Source organism: Papio anubis, chromosome 3 (genome assembly GCF_008728515.1).
Source record: "Papio anubis isolate 15944 chromosome 3, Panubis1.0, whole genome shotgun sequence".
In the NCBI taxonomy this organism is placed as follows: Eukaryota; Metazoa; Chordata; class Mammalia; order Primates; family Cercopithecidae; genus Papio; species Papio anubis.
In genome coordinates, this window is record NC_044978.1 from 178,554,085 (window position 1) to 178,569,454 (window position 15,370).

The window sequence follows — 15,370 nt, forward strand, 5'->3', positions numbered from 1 at the left end:
GTGCATTAGTGTTTGTTGCATAGAAATTGGGAGCTCAGGCTCTGGAACGAGACTGCCAGGTTCAAATCCCACCTCTGCCACTCACTAGCTGTGAGATCTGTTTTTACATCTGTGAGGAGGGTATGACAGTCATGTCTACTTTGGAGTTGGTTGTGATGATGAAGTGGGTTGAGGTGTGCCTGGTGCCTATAACAGGGCCTGAAACATGGCAGGTACCTACTCCATGCTGGCTGTGATGATCATCTCCGCGTGGAGGATGAAGGGAGAGAATAAATATTGCTTTTTTTTTTTTTTTTTTTGAGATGGAGTCTTGCTCTGTCACCCAGGCTGGAGTGCAGTGGTGCAATTTCGGCTCACTGCAACCTTCACGTCCCAAGTTCAAGCTGTTTTCCTGCCTCACCCTCCCAAGCAGCTGGGACTACAGGATGTGCCACCGTGCCTGGCTAATTTTTGTATTTTCAGTAGAGATGGGGTTTCACTGTCTGGCCAGGCTGGTCTTAAACTCCTCACCTCAGGTGATCCACCCATCTTGGCCTCCCAAAGTGCTGGGATTACAGGCATGAGCTACAGCACCTGACCAAATATTGCATTTGGTTTTCCAATCACAAGTACCATGATGGTACAGCAAACGCAAACAATTCTGTGCTCACTGCAAAGCTGTGCTGTGAGCTCCAAGGGGTCCTAGATTTTGGTCTCACTGGTCAGGGCAGAATGGCTGAGCCCATGGGAAGCCTCGGGTTGTAAGGTGCTTCCAGGAGTGGCAGGAGCAGTGGACAGTCACCCGCACGCTGAAGAACTCTGACCACAGCCAGCATTTCTCTGGGATGTGGCCTGCTTATCTGAGTGACCTGAGACGCAGCTGAGCAAGCAGCTGGTCCAGGAAGAGCCAGGCAACGTCCCAGGAGCAGTTCCAGCTCCCCATCCATTGCTGGACCCTTCCACGCTGAGGGAGGATCCCAGGGGATGAGAGGTGTCCGGCGGGAATGTTCGGTTGCCTGTCATAGGCTTGACGACGTGTCATCCTCCTGGGCTCCCTGACAGACTCCTCAGGAAATCTGCATTGCTCAGTCCTTCCATGCAAGTGGATTCTGTTCAGGAACTCAGAAAGAAGCCAAGAGCCGCCTCCCAGTCGGGTGGTGGGCTGGGGGAGGAGCCTGAGGCCCTGGGACAAATGGCATCCGGGATATATATACACACATGCGTGTCTGCGTATGTAGATGGTGGCACATGTTCTGTGCACATACGGGGGAAAGGATGAATGCCGTGAGACAGTGCAGATAAAGTAACAGAATGCAAAGTTAGAGTTGGCTTCCAGCTGACGGACCCTGCCAGCATCAAAAAGCAGGAGGGCTTTGACGTGGGGAAAGCTTCCAGGGAGGCTGGGGGGTGAGGAGATGCTGACTGTGTTTCGGGAGGTACCACCGGGTGGGTAAGTTGGCAGGCAGAGCTGGAGAGAGGAGGAGGGGCACTCAAGAGGGTGGAAAGTTTCCATGCCAAGGTAGAGAGTTTGGATTTTACCCTGCAGATAAGAGGGGGCGGATATAAGAAGTATTTTTGCACACAGGAGTGATATAAAAAGTGCTGCCTTTCTAAAGAAAGAGCAGTCTGACGGCCGGTGCTGGGAGGTGAGGAAACGGGGCCAGGGAAAGCTGTGATAAGGGTGTGGCCAGAGGGCTGCCTGTGAAGGCAGAGAAGGCTCAGCTACTGCGTCAGGCACGAAAGGCAGCAGAGTGGCTCTCTGACCCCATTTGGAAAAAAGCCCCCGAAGGAACCTAGTAACTAGAAACAGCAGCCCCCGCTCTGCCTCCAGCATGCTGGTTTCTGGTCAAGCAGGAGAGTGATGAGAGCCCAGAGGAAATACACACTTGAGAGATCCCAGGGTGGCTGCCCCAGCTCAGATCCCAGTGGCTGGAAGACAAGCCTGCAGGGTGGAGGCTGTCAGAGCCCAGAGCACAGGGGCCGCATGCAGGGAAAGCTAATCCCAGAGCGGCCGGCCAGGGCCCGCTGCAGTGCACGTGACAGTGATGGAGGGGGACAGAGGATGGGCCCTCCCATCTCCTCAGAACCCCAGGACTTGTGTCTTTCAAAACAACTGCCTGAAAAGATGCAAACCTTAACTCCGTGTTTCCTACACAATGAAAAACAAATAACGTTGCGGGTCGGGTAACACATGCCTGGTCCTCTACCGCACAGAAGTCAGCTTTCACTGAGTTGGTCCAATCCGACACTTACTTAGCAAACACCTTCTAGGTGCCAGGCCCTACATCAGGTGTTGGGGCTATGCCGGGAAATAAGACAGAGTCCTTGGGGGAATTGGGCCCACAGAAAGGGGCAGGCATGGCATGCAATGGGCGACTCTGCAGAAGAAGTCTGCGGGGAGTGTGCCTTGCTTGTAAACTGCCTATCTAACCATCTCACCTGTAGACAGTAAGCACCATGAGGGCAGGAGAAGGGTTGTCCTCCTGTCCCCTCCAGCTCCTGCATCCACGGCAGTGCCTAGCCTGGAGTGGCCCTCGTGGCATGCTCATCAAATGGGCAGATGGATGTCAGACTCCAGGGTGGGAAAGGACCCAGGGAATTTGCTGGACTCCAACCTCCTGGCTCCAAGTAACACACAACTCATGGTCTCCTCATCTGCTCTGTCTCCTCCCAACCCTGCCCTATGGCTCTGAGAGGCCTTTGACAGGCAGGAGCCTAGACCTTCACCTCACCCCAGCTTCTCTCCCAGCTGCCCTAGACTGTCATTAGTAATCATCATTCTAAACGTTTTTACAGCACTTCAGCATTCACAAACCACTTTTCACCCATTACCTCCCTGGGAGCCCACAGAAACTCTAAGGAGGGACTCAGAATGAACTTTCCTGGAGTAGACGCGATTTTACCTGTTCCAGGAGGGAAAGGCACCTGACATTTTGCACGTGTAATTAACTTAATCATCTCAGCAACAATGCAAGGGAGCGATTATAATTCCTGTTTTACAGATGAGAAACTGATATTCAGGGAGGTTACAAATGTGGCCCAAGGACTGCAGCTAAAGGATGATGGAGTTGGGATTCGAACCTGCTTCTGACTCCAAGTCCAGTAATAACGACAGGAACGAGGACAGAAACAATGGCAGCAATGAGCCCTGAGTGTGAACTCTGGGCCAAGTGCAGAGCCTGGTACCTCACGTGTGCTACTAATTGCGTTCATTGCTAACAAGGGGAAGCGGGATGCAGATTAGGTAGACAGACTCAGGGAGGAGGCTTCTGTGGCAGGGGCGGCTGGGGACAGGTGAGCATTAGTGCCTGGACCCCACCCCACCAGCACAGGTGCAAGCAGATGGAGAGAATGATAGAAAGGACGCAGAACCCACAGGGCTGCGTGAGGGGTAGGGAGTGGGTGTTGGGGGGAGAAGGCTGGCCTGGTGCCAGGCATGATCCATGAGTAGGGAATATGTGACGCTGTGTGGTCACTCCTAACCCGCCCCCTCCCACCAATCTTCCTCCCAGTGGCTCCAACCTGCAGACTTAGGCCACACACATTGAGAGCTGTGATGGTTAATATTGAGAGTCAACTTGATTGGGTTGAAGGATGCAAAGTATTTCTCCTGGGTGTGTCTGTGAGGGTGCTGCCACAGGAGGTAAACAGTTGAGTCAGTGGGCTGGGAAAGGCAGGCCCACCCTCTATCTGGGTGGGCACCATCTAGTCAGCGGCCAGTGCTGCTAGAATAAAGCAGGCAGGAGAAGGTAGAAGAGCAGACTGGCTGAGTCTTCCGGACTTCATCTTCCTCCCATGCTGGATGCTTCCTGCTCTCAGACACCAAACTCCAAATTCTTCAGCTTTTGGACTCTTGGACCTACACCAGTGTTTGCCAGGGGCTCTCAGGCCTTGGGCCACAGATTGAAGTCTGCACTGTCGGCCTCCCTGCTTTTGAAGTTTTGGGACTCGGACTGGCTTCCTGGCTCCTCAGTTTGTAGACGGCCTATTGTGGGTCTTCACCTCCTAATCATGTGTGTCAATACTCCTTAATAAACTCCCTTTCATATATGTGTCTATCCTATTAGTTCTGTCCCTTTAGAGAACCCTGACTAATACAAGAGCCAAGAGTCAAATGGAAACCAAACTCATCACTTTCTGATTAAACGCCAGGAGCTGATGGCTTAGGCTCGAGGCCAAAAGTGGGGGCTCCTGGACCCTCCCCATATCCAGCCCTGGAGGCCTACCTTAGGGAGAACTGGGACAGGCACAGCACATTCCCAGCCTGCCCCACACCCACGGCCAGCAGGAGCAGAGAGCAGGAAAGGCCAAATGAGTGCATTTGTTGGAGGCTGAGCAGGGATAGAGAACCCTCCTGGCCTGGCCCCAAGCATGAGCCGCTGAGAAGCCCCAGTACCTGGCTGCAGGGCTGTAAGTGCTGAGGACTCAGGGCAGGCCTGGAGCAGCAGGCCAGGTCTTCTTCCATCAGAGTGGCCAGCCGCCTCTCTCGGGGAGGAAGGAGGAGGGGCTGCTGGGCTGGGGACCGAGATTAAGTTCCGTGTGGATGTGGGGAGAGGGGTATCCACTTGCACAATACGAAGCGGCTTTATGGATGAAGATGCCAAGTCCAGCTGCAGCTCTGACTTTCAGTTGCCCATGGAACATCCGGGTGGGAACAGGAAGGTGCATTACTACAGAACAGCAGGTCAGAAGGTCTGGAGCTCAGCAGGGAGGTCCCAGGGGGCGCCACGTGCCAGGGCAAGGGTAGAGCCCTGGGAAGGAGCACTCGGATGGCAGGTGCACAGCTCGGGAGGAAGCCTGGGAATTCCCTGACCAGGAAGGGGAGTGGGAGAGGTTTGGGGGGTGGGGCAGGAGGTTCTCAGCAGTGGCCATGTACCAGGTAGGGGAGGACCAGGAAGCTGCCTTTGGGTTTGCCAAGATGTTGGTCTTGGCCACTCGGGTGGGGAGGGAGAGGCCAGCAAAGGAGTGGAGACAGACCTCACTGAGTGGGGAAGAGCTGGGACCAGCTGATGGAGGGCCTTCTGAGATGGGCAGAGGGGAGGGATATGGCACTCGGTGAGGGGAGAGCCACATCCCCTGAAGCAGCAAAGAGGTGTGGTGGGGAGTGAGCTCTAGGGAGGAGGGCTGTTGGGGGACCCCCAGGCCCCAGGCTCCCCGACTCTCTTTGCAAAGGACCATTCCAGGCAGGGAGGCACGGGGAACCCTGAAGCTTGTGTGGGAACTGGTGACCGTATGTTCTGAGAACTGGAAGATAAGCTTGAGACAAGGCCACAGGGCCTCGGGACTGATGGTCGCCCTGTCGGGAGGATGCTACCAGTGGACAAGGGCTGGCAGAAGCAGCCAGCCTGGCCCCGGGAAATGCCGAGAGGAGGATGGCTGCGTCCCATGGGCAGATCCTGTCCTTTCACCAAGCATAACACTGGGTTTCTATGGTAACCTGCTTCTCCCACCAATGTGAGCTTCCACCCAGCACCGCCTGAGCACGACCCTGTGGTCACAGAAATGCCCAGGCATGGCCCTGGCCTTGGGGGGCCCACGGTCTGGTAGGGGAGACAGACACCTAGACCAGGGTTTGGGAGCGAGGGCCAGGATTGGGGAAGCACTGAGCCAGGCCCAGGACCCACCCTTAGGAGTGGGGGTTGAGCTAGAGTTCACTAGGTGATGTAAGTTCAGAAGGGGGTCTTAAGGACTGGGGAGGGCTGGGAGGAGATGCAGACCCAGGGCAAGATCTCAGCAATGCAGAGAAACCTGAGGCCTCACGGGGAAGGCTGTGACTGTGGGCAGAGAGGGGCTCCTGCGGGCGTCGGCAGCTGAGTCTGCCATGGGGAAAGTGGAGTCACACACAGATCCATGCAGACGACATGATAGCTGGAAGGAGGGGATCCAGAGGATTTTCCTTTCGCCCAGTGTGTCTTTCAATAAAGTTTAGATTTTTATAATGAGCACATATTAATCTTGTGACCTAAACACTCATAATAGTCAGAAAATGGAGACAACCCAAATGTTCACCAGCTGATGAATGGCTAACCTACATGTGGCTCATCTATCCAGGGGAACAGTACTCGGCCATGAGAAGGAATGACGCACTGTCACCTGCTACGGCGGGGACTGACCTTGAAAATGGGACACTAGGTAGAAGGAAACAGATACGAAGGCCATGTGGTACATGATTCTGTTCACACAAAGTGTCCAGAGCAGGCAGACCCACAGAGACGGAAGGTGGGCCGCTGGATGTCAGTTACCCCAGAGTGGGGAAGGAACAGACAGGGACTGCTTCAAGGGCCTAAAGGGGACAGTGTTTCTTCTTAGGATGATGAAAATGTTCTGAAATTAGTGGTGATGGTTGCACAACACTGTGAAGGCGCTAAAAGCCACTCCGCTGTGCACTTTAAGGTGGTTCAAATGGTGAATTTTATGTCATGTGAATTTTGCCTCAATTTTTTTTTAAAAGGGCAGATGACCCAGCACAGGACCTGTGTCCCCGGGCCCACAGACCATATTTCTAAGCCAAATGACAAGCACAATAAAGTGGTTGAAATAAACCAGGCTGTAAGTTCAAAAGCTGCCCTCAGGCCCACCCTGCCTGCATGACCACTCATCCTTCCAGCTGTTTCCCACACAAACAGGAAACCTGAACTCTGGCCCCAGGGGAACCAAAGTGGCTCTGCGGCTCATCCATATTCATTCATTCACTGACCATTCATCCAATCAGCAAATATTTCATGACTGCTTTCCATGTGCCCATGTTTCTGGTGAAATACATGGAAGGTCCTGCTCTTATGGTGCCTACTGTGGAACGGGAAGACAGGGAGCAGGTGCATGCTTGTCAGATGCTGGTGACCACAAAGCAGGAGATGGAGGTGACAGAGAATGATTGGCGGGTGCAGTCTCCCCTGGAGCCAGCTGTGCCTGGAGGCCAAAGGACAGGCCATGGGAGAGAGACTGCGGAATCAGGGCCCAGAAGCAGGTCTTATGGCAACAGCTCAGAGGGTCATGTATCCAAAGCCTCCAGGCCTTGCTCCTTTTCCAGCCCATCTCTGACACTGACCACTCCCCACTTCGACCACACTCCACTCCCTCCAGTCTTTCTAACCTCTCCCCCATGCTCCTTTGTTCCCTCTGCCTGGAGCTTACTCTCTTGCTTTCTGTCTCTACCCTCTGCTTGACGACTCCTACCCAGTGATACGGCTTGGGTATCCCCTAGTTTCCCCCATGCTGTTCTGGTGATAGTGAGGGAGTTTTCATGAGATCTGATGGTTTGAAAGTGGGAGTAACCCTGCTCTCCCTCTGTCTCTCTCTCTCTCCTGCTGCCATGTAAGATGTGCCTGCTTCCCCTTCTGCTTCTGCCATGATTGTAAGTTTCCTGAGGCCTCCCCGGCCATGCAGAACTACGAGTCAATTAAACCTCTTTCCTTTATAAGTTACCCAGTCTCAGGTAGTATCTTTGCAGCAGTGTGAGAACAGACTAATATACCCATTTTTCACGCCTCAGCTCAGACATGGCCTCCTCCAGGAAACCTTCCTCAAATGCACTGCCAATCCCCTCCCCAACACCTGCCTGGGTACCTCCCCTGGGGTCCCAGAACCCCCATGTGTCCTGCCACTGATATGTCCTGAGTCGACGAGCTCCACTGCACAGGAGGCCTGTCTCACTCACCTGAGTACCAGTTACAGCTTCCTAGAGGCCTCTGCAAATATGGAGCTCACATTAATGCGTGCAACTTGCAATATATTAAGGAACATAATGTTTATGGTCATCTATAAAGGGTAAATGTTCATAATGCACCTGAAAATTTAATTCAGATAGAGCTCATTAAGGCAAAAATAAAAATCTTTCACAAAATTACTTTGAAACAGTATCCATTTTCTATTCACTGAGTGTCTACCATACACAGGATCCTGGAATAAAAACTGCAAGGTAATCTTATAAGGTCAAAGGCAAAAACTGTAAACAAAGCCCTTTCATGGGCTAGCTCTCGCTCTTCCCCTCTCATACACACACACCCCCCCATACACAGACACACACTCACCCACACACCGAAGCTACCTCAGACAGCAGCAGCTGGGTTCCCGGCCACCAAGGGAGTTCATGGAGCAGATGATGAAAGACCTTTGTTTGCTCTGACCAACTGCTTATGGAAACCAGCCGGCAGACCTGTGTGCTGACAGGGACGGGCAGGGAGAAGTCGTGGTTTCCCATGAGGCTCTGGAGGAAGAAGAACGGGTACTGGGATGAGCTGAAGGCATGAACACCCTGCATGTTTCCCGGTGATAAAACATCTCCCTGGGGCCAGCAGCTATTCTACTGTGGACGGCACCTTCTCCTGTCACTTCCAAAGGTGCAGTGACTTCCGGCACACAGACACAATTCCTAACAGGGGAACCTCCAAATGAACACATCAAATGCTTTTTAAAAAACTTCCTTGTTTTTCCCTACTAGAGATGTTTTATGTGTGCCTTACAGATATTTGGAGAAAGAGATAAAAACAAAAAATAAGTCAACCTTCCCAGTGTTTTGTGTGCTTTCAACAAAATTGAGATAATAATATTTCTGGGGGGTTTTGACTTCGTATTATAAGATTTCCCCAAAGCATCATCTTTGCAGCAGTGATTGCTAACAACTGCATAATTTTCCCACTCATCATTGCATAGCTACCTCCTAACACTGTCCCTGATATCCACAGTAGGCATTCAATAAATATGAGCTCAACAAATTTGAAAAGGCCACTATTTCATGGAGTGAATATATCATTTACTCACCCATTTCCTGGCAGCTGGACATTCAGATTGTTGCTAAGAACTCACTATTATAAATCATACCATGATAAATTGTGCATTTAGTTAGATCTGTGTCTCAGTGACCAATCAAGAACCCCCACAGCAGCTAGTACCCGTCAGTTTTCAAAGGTGTGAATACTTTTCAGGCTCTGATGTGCCTGTCAGCAGACATTTTTTTTCAAGCCCATATCTGCATCACTTTGAAGGCGGGAAGTTATGTAAATATTCCTTTATCCCAAACCCAACAACCAAGGTAGCCAGAATTTACATTTTGTTTTGCAAAAGCGAGCACATTCTCCTTTAGGAATAACATAAATTTCCTTGACTTTTATGCTCAGTATGAAATATGCACTTCTATAAACCCAAGAGAACTGACTCTGAAGTGAATTGTGTTTTAATAACAGTGACTTGTACTGGAAACAAAAGGACAGAAGGAAAGGGGAAAGGAAATGTATAATTTACCTCTTATAAGCAGAAAAAATGAAAGTGAGAAACTCTAAGAAATGCAGCTTTTATGAATCAAGCACGCCCTGAGTAAATACAGTGGCAGTGAACTCCAGGCTGCCCAGAGCTCTGTGAGCGCCAGCCCTAAAAGGCACTTGTGAAATTCCCCATCTGTGTGCACCACCAAATAAATAGGACAGAGTCAGAAGTTCAAGTGCTTGGTCCAATTATCTCATTCTGCAATGATCTAATAAAGGGCAATTAAGCATTGAAGATGCTAAACCATTAAAGTCTGTTGTGACAATAACCAGCTTTAAATATTAGCTACCCCGCAGTCAGCAAATTTTATTGGGCTCTACTAGAGATGCCAAGTTTGAGGTGGCGTTTACTTGACAGGTTTATATCCTCGTGAATGTTTATGGCCTTTAAATTGTGCTCCTGTATCTAACAGGATGCAGGTGATACTTCCAGGCATGGTGACAACCAGGTGTTGATAGAGAAAACACTGGGCTCATGACAGAGGCTGCTCTGTGTGGTGGAGAGTGTGGGTGCACAGCGCTGAGAATCAGGGAGCCTGACTCAGTGTCCTGTGGCTGCCTTCCCATTGACATCTCTCTGGGCCTCAGATTCCTCCTCTGTTCAATGAGGATGTTAGATTGGATGGTCTCTGGGCACCTTCCTTTTCTTTGGAAAACAGTAACCAATTATAAGAGGTAACATTACCCACTGAGTGTCTTGATGTGTCGGGTGCTATTTGGACAGCTCTACAGGGATTAACCCTGACTTCCGGTCCCCGATCCTTGCTTGACTTCCTACCCCTGCAGGCTGACTCTAGCTTCTGGTATTGGCTCAATCCACCACCAGACTTTTTTGAACCCCTTTTTTATGTTCAGCTGACCACCTCATAAAGTTGCTAGAAGAACCAAAGTCTTCAGGTTTTCTGAATCTTGAAACACTAGACAATTTTAACAACTTTAATCAATGTGTCTGAACCGTGCCTCCTGTGTCTCACTGTGGGCATGTGTGCAGCAGCTCTGCACACAGCGGGCATGCAGCAAGCGCCTCTGGGGCCCTGCCCACCCTAGGTGGGTCTGTTCATCACCCTCCAGCTCTCTCCAGAGCCGGATCCCCCTCCATGAATGAAATATACGTGTTACAGTTTACAGTGTTGCACTCAACTCCAGTGCCTGTCTCCCCTGCGAGCACGTGAGCACCATGAAGGCAGGGACCATGCTTAGATTCACCTCTGCTGTCCATGATGCCCAGCATGGGCCTGGCAGGTGCTCCTCAAAATGTTGAAAGATATAAGTGGAAGAAGAGTGGTGGGAAGCGGAGAGGCAAAGGGGTAAAGGGATAAAGAAGGAAAGAAGGGAGGGACAGTTCTGGCTAGGAGTGCACAAATGCCCTGTGCATAAATGAGCAAACAGTTCAGGTCCAGGTGGCAAAGCTCACATGAAAGTGGGAGTGCCTAAATCTGTCTCAGTGAGACTAGAATGAAAGAGCCATATCCCGGATTCTGCAGGTCACTGGAATCCATCTCTGTCGGGCTCAGTTGAAAAGGAACTCCCCAAGACTGGGGCTGAGCTGAAAACACGCCCTGGAATGAGTCCCTGCAGACTCAACGTCCAGGCTACTTGGCTGGTGTGTTCCCATGACCTCACGGGTTTGTATTCAGGGCAAAGGAAAGAGAACCAAGAGGCAGCCCCCAAACACTGACGCACAGGTGCAAGGGACACCTAGCAAGTATCAGTTAGGGAATCTAGGAGTGGTGTTGGCTTCCCATGTAGAAGAACACATCTTTGCATTTGAACAGAGCTTTACGGTTTGCAAAAACTTTTCACTGTCAGCCTCTCGGGTGCAAAGATAAAGTGATTTGCCAGGATTCTCATTTCACAGAAGAGACAAAGGAAGTTTAAAAACATAGAGCAATTTTCCCCAATGTCGTGCAGCCCTGGAGAGGCCGAGCTGATCTAGAAACCTGCCCTCTGCACTTCGAGTCTGCCATGTTTCCACTCTCCAAACACAGGCTCTGCGTGGCTGTTTTCCTCCCGTCCTTCCACACGCCAGCCATCAGCAGCCCCTGTGATGTCTGACGGGGAGGCCCACTCCACCCTCTCTGCAGGGAGATCCCTCTCGTTCACCTCTGCCTCCTCCAGGAAGGTTTCTGAGGAGCCTAAGGTTTGCACACCCCTCCCTCCCATCCTCCCCGTGGATCCAGGCTCTCCTTTAGGCTTTGACACAGAAATCACCACCCCGGGGTGTCACTGTCTCATCCAATGTCACTTCCTCCTCCTGTTCATTGATTCAAGAAAATCAGCAGAGCACAAAGAGAAGGGCAAAGTGAGGCTGGAAAGGGGAGCCAAATTGTGCAAACTACACAGAAGAGCAGAGGAGAAGCCACGCAATGTCACCAGCTCAGTAAGTATTTACAGAGTTGTCACCTGACCCCGAAATGCTAAGCTCTTCCCAATGCCACCCCCACCCCCTGCCTCCACCAACTGTCTCTAATTTCCATGCAATGTTTGGCCTCCTGCCCCTCCTCTCAGGTGAGGAAGGCAGGTGTAACTCACTAACCTGCCAGGTGTAACTCACTGGCCGGCTGTCTTCACAGGCAGGTGAACCATGCACACAGTTCCTGGCTGAATGCCCCAGAGAGCAGAAGCGTGTCGCATTTCCACTCTGGCACACTGTTTCCTTGGCCCGTTTATGGAGCATGCATCTGAGTAGCTAGGCTGGGCTCCGTAAAGAATCCAGCCATCAGAGAGGGAGGCAGGCAGGGGACAGCTTGCCTGGTGCTGTCTGGGTGCCCAGGTCCTGAATCTGAGGTGACCAGGTGGTCATCTACCTGGAGAAGGAAGGCACCAGACTGTGGAGGGGACATTACAGTGTTCGTTTGTTTTGGAGACTGGCTGGAGTGCAGTGGCTCCATCACAGTTCACTGCAACCTTGACCTCCCAGGCTCAATTGATCCTCCTGCCTCAGCCTCCTGAACAGCTGCAACTACAGGTACATGCCACCATGCCCAGCTATTTCATTTTTATTTTTTTATAGAGATGGAGTCCCCCTATCTTGCTCTGGCTGGTCTTGAACTCTTGGGCTCAGGCAATTCTCTTACCTCAGCCTCCAAAAGTGCTGAGATAACAGGTGTGAATCACTGCACCCGGCCGCATTACAGTAGTTAAAAAGCAAGAGAGCTGGATTTCACTCCCAGATCTGCAGAAATAGAAGGTATCTTTTTTGAACCTCAGTTTCCTTCTGCACAGAGGAGAATATTACTAGTTAGCTTCACGAATTGTTATAGGGTTTAAAAGAAATAATGCATGTTTAATGGTGGTGCAGCTCCTGGCATACAGCAGGCACTCAATAAATGGCGGAAACCATATTATCATTAATATTAAAGATCATCATTTTCTCTCTGCCTTATAGTTTTTGTAAACAAATTTCTCCTCAGAAGAGTTGCCCCTAGCATCAGGGATCAGGACCCTGACGCCAGAGCCCTAGACGGGAGCCTGGTGCTGCTTTGTGCATCCTGAGCAATCCCAGTGAGCCTCCTCTCTGCCGCTGGATCTTCTCTTCCATGCGATGTCTCAGCTGCCCTCATCTCTCACAGAGGGTGGAGGAAGGAGCAGATGCTGGGATGCGTGTGAAAACACTTTGTCAAGAGTACTTTTGAAAATTAGCTTCATGGAACACAAGCGCAGCGTTTGCTTATTACCACCCCACTTAGAAACTCTGCAAGGCTCCCTACTGATTCTGGGAAAAGATCCAAGGTCCCGAGTCTGCCACTCACAGAACTTTGTGCTGGGGCTTTTCCTACTTCTCCAGCCTCTGTGAATGGCAGGTCCTGTTGCTCACCCATGCTTTTTCCTCAACTCCAAACCACCTGCCCCAGGCCAGCTACAGGCCCTGCACACTTGCCACAGCCAGGCTGGAGTGCAAGCCTCCCTTCCATGTGTGTCTGGATGTCCTGGCCCATGAGCTCCTAAAGCCTGGAACCAGGGTTTACTTGTAAATAACAGCAGCAGCAACAATAATAATGCCATTTACAATAATAATGCCAACAGCTATTATCGTGTACTCACTTTTATGGCCCAAGAACCAGGCAAAGTGTCTTCCCAGAGCCTGAGAGACAACCCAGTATAGGCTTAAGCGCATACATGTGACCCTAAACTGCCTGGGTTCAAATCCCAGCTCCCTACATTTCTGGCTGGGTGACCCTAAGCAAGTTACTTAGCAGCTCCATGCTTCAGTTTCTGCAGCTGCAAAACATGTGTGCAGATCCAGTTGTCATGAAGGTTAAATGAGTTAAAATATGGAAACTGCTTAGAACAGCACTTGACACATAGGAAGCTCTAGGTTCATGATTGCTGCAGTTAAGGTGGCCTTATTTTTTCTTCTATAGGAGGAGCAGGTCTCACAGGTCAGCAAAGGAAAACCCACACAAGCGATGATGCCACTGCCACTCCTGGAAGGCTGCCCTGGCCTCTGTAAACCAGGGGATGCAGTTCGACGTGGACGCAGACAGAGTCAGGGAGCTGGAACTGAGCCAACGTCCTTGGAGGGCTATCCCCTCAGTAACAGGGGAATTAGAAGATAGAGAGGAAGTTTGTCCTGGCTTGAGTTCTAGGTGAGAAGAAAAAAGCCATCCTTAAGAAGATGTAACCACAGCCCTATATCTCATGGGAATTTGGGGTTGAACTCCCTTGAGCCTGTGATATACTCGGGGCTGATGTTGAGACACACAGGATTCCTATAGATAAAGCCCCAGGGCTAGGCGCAGTGGTTCACACCTGTAATCCCAGCACTTTGGGAGGTTAAGGCAGGGGGATCACGAGGTCAGGAGTTCGAGACCAGCCTGGCCAACATAGTGAAACCTTGTCTCTACTAAAAATACAAAAATGAGCTGGGTGTGGTGGCGGGCACCTATTTTCCCAGCTACTCGGGAGGCTGAGGCAGGAGAATCGATTGAACCTGGGAGGTGGAGGTTGCAGTGAGCCGAGATTGCGCCATTGCACTCCAGCCTGGGAGACAGAGTGAGACCCTGTCTTGGGGAAAAAAAAAAAAAAAAAAGCCCCAGAAGCCAACATTACAAAACGCCCAAGAAAGCAATCCTTTATGAATGAAGACATAAGATGTATTTGTCAGGAAGGTTAAGTTCCCCCAAGAACATCAAACAGTAGAACTATTGAATAGAGACCATAAAGTGGATTCTTAAAACAATTAAGATAATGTCTAACTAACTTGGATACAGCACTTATGATGGGACAGTACAACTCTAAGAGCTTTATCTGTATTGACTTATTTAACCTCAAAATAATTTTAGGTTATTTTGGTAGGTAGGTGGAAGGAACCCACTTTGGTAGTAGGTGGAACTCCCACTTTAAAGATGATGAAACCAAAGTACAGAAAGATCACATGACCTGGATTTAATCCCCAGCAGTCTGGCTACAGAGTCTTCATGCTGCAGAAAAAAAAAAAAAAAAATGAGCTTCAGGATTTATCTAATGAAATTACCTAGAATATAGCTTAGAAAGACAGAAAGAGGATGGGCGCAGTGGCTCACGCGTGTAATCCCAGCACTTTGGGAGGCCGAAGCGGGTGGATCACCTGCCATCAGGAGTTCGAGACCAGCCTGGCCAACATGGTGAAACCCTGTCTCTACTAAAAACACAAAAATTAGCCAGGTGTGGTGGTGTGCACCCGCAATCCCGGCTACTCGGGAGGCTGATGCAGGAGAATTGTTTGAACCCAGGAGGTGGAGGTTGCAGTAAGCCGAGATTGTGCCCTTGCACTCCAGCCTGGGCAACAACGGCGAGACGCCATCTCAAAAACAAAACAAAACAAAACAAAACAAAACAAAACAAAACAAGAAAGACAGAGTTAGTTATAAGTTAGATATAGCGGTTATGAGCCACAAAGGAAAAAACTGAGTCAATCTAAAACTGTTAATATAAATTTCAGAAGGAAAGAGAAGGGGTTGAAGGTGTAATATTCAAATATATAATAACAATTTTTCAGAAATGCTGAAAGATACAAATTTTCAGATTTGGAAATCATAAGCCCCAAGGAGGACAGATAAAAATGAACATATGTCTTATAGCAAAACTCCAGAATCACAAAGACAAATAGAAGATGCTAAAAGCAACCAGAGAGAGAGAAATAGATTACC

At 50.2% G+C, this 15,370-nt stretch overlaps 1 protein-coding gene across 5 annotated transcripts in view; it reads right to left on the reverse strand.

The window, feature by feature from the left end:
* Positions 1-15,370, reverse strand: part of LOC101022794 (janus kinase and microtubule-interacting protein 1) — a 303,218-nt gene that overhangs the window by 22,600 nt on the left and 265,248 nt on the right. For 4 of the 5 annotated variants that reach the window (XM_021938221.2, XM_021938223.2, XM_031664733.1 and 1 more), the window contains one exon: positions 8,027-8,185. The gene's annotated coding sequence lies outside the window, so the exon portion shown is untranslated. Of the gene's footprint in view, positions 1-8,009; positions 8,186-15,370 lie in introns of all 5 variants that reach the window. The other variant, XM_021938222.2, reaches the window with a different exon arrangement.